Source organism: Mus caroli, chromosome 10, assembly GCF_900094665.2.
Source record: "Mus caroli chromosome 10, CAROLI_EIJ_v1.1, whole genome shotgun sequence".
Lineage (NCBI taxonomy): Eukaryota > Metazoa > Chordata > Mammalia > Rodentia > Muridae > Mus > Mus caroli.
Genome location: NC_034579.1, coordinates 62,823,280 through 62,825,278, shown reverse-complemented (window position 1 = coordinate 62,825,278; position 1,999 = coordinate 62,823,280).

Here is a 1,999-nt window from a genome sequence, read left to right as displayed (position 1 = left end):
CGGTGCTGGTCCGGCCGGAAGAGGCCTGTGGCCCTACTCAGGCCGGTTTTCTGCTTCCCTAACTAATGCAGTCTCCGAAGCTTCCAATTTTCTTTCCATTCTTCCTCAATTCAAAGCTCACCTCTCTGCTCCTCAACAACTGGAAGATCTGCTTCTTGTAGCCAATGAAAGAGTGGAGATGGGATGGCTAACATGTAACGGCTGAGGATAAAATTGTTGCCAGATGTTCCTATTGTATCTAGGACATCCAAGTCTTTATCCAAACTAATAAATAGCCAGAACACTCATTGGATATGGAACAATCTCCAGGAATGACAACAGAGAGAGCCTTGCACCAGAGAGACCCCAGGAACCAGAGCACCATGCCTCTGATCATTTGATACCAGTTCAGTGGCTTTTCTCTCGGTTGGTGTTGGGATTCTGAATAAGGTTTTTGAAGAAAAACATTTCTAGCATTTTGAGGTGTTTTTTTTTTTAACACAAAGAAAAGCTAGTGAGACAGTGAGGGCTGTGCAGACTTCCTATAGACACCTAGAGACTCTGCTGGGGTGAGCTCACTCATGGCAGAAGGCCAGGGTCCATGGACTGCTTTAGAGCAAGCAATGTGAGCAGAGGCATCACCCCACCCACCAGTGCTCTCAAGATTTTTATTTGTGCAAGTCACTCTTGAGAGTTATTAAATATCTTTGCCAATGTAAAGCTTCCATATGGCTGTGTGTGCGCACACACACACATGTACATACATGAAAACACATGCATACACATATACATACCCACACATAAAAACACATACATACACATATACATACTCACATAAGCACACACACACACATACTCACACATACATACATACCCCCACATAAAGACATATACATACACACACATATATATATGTGTGTATATATATATATATACACCCACATAGACACACACACACATACACACATATATATACCCACATACATACACATACATATGTGTAATACACACCCATATATGCACAATACACATATACACACACACACACATACACAGAGCATGCATTCACACGTACAGTCATTATCCCCCCTACCAGTGTTAATCATGAACATTATTTCCCAGAAGTAAGAGAGAGCTGTAACCGTGGAGGATTGCATTTTTCTTCCTTTTCATTTTAAAACATCTCTTTCTGCTTGCTTGTTACCACTCCCTGTGGTGAGCCAAGACAACTTTAAAACACAGGTTGGAGTCCCTAAGCAAAGAAGGCCACCAGGGGATGCTTTCATTTATAATGAGGAGTCTTCAGATCCACAATCTTCCAGGAATTCAGGTATCTAGCTCACTGATGTGCTAAATTTACTCAGAGAATACAGTGGTAAACAGAGTGGCTTTCGATACAAGCAATGGCCGCCTTCCAGTCTCTTTCTCAAATTCAAAGCATTCTTCCTAACCAGATTCCTTTGGTTTTCCTTTGTACTGTTTCAACTTAATACACATTAATTAAGATTTAAAGCTTGTAGATAATTTAATAAACATTTAATATGGAATGTTTGTCTTTTGGAAAATAAATGTGTGTCATTTTACAAAAGGGCACTGTGTTTAGACAGAACACTAGCCAGAAATATTGTTTTAATTTCTTCAAATGCTCAAGCCGGAGCAGTCTATTGGTGAAAGTGGTGCTGGGTAGAGTTCAAGTGAAAGATAGGCATGAAGGAAGGAAGAGAGAGAGGTAATGAGAAGACAGGAAGGGAAGGAGAGGGGAAGAAAAAAGGGAATGGGGGCAGTGCCATGTTGGATTCCAATTTAAACCAGGATTTCGGTTGAGAACATTTTTAAAGTCCCCTCTGGGCTTTAGGGAGAGGACAATCACATTCATTAGGCCCCAGTATCTGCTGAAAGCACATTAGTAATCAGTGAACCTGAAGCCATTGATGATGGTGATCATGCTTGAGTTTGATCTCAGGTTGACACCCCTGTCATCCTGAGGGCGGCTGTCTGCCTTGATGTGGAGGCAGGGTTG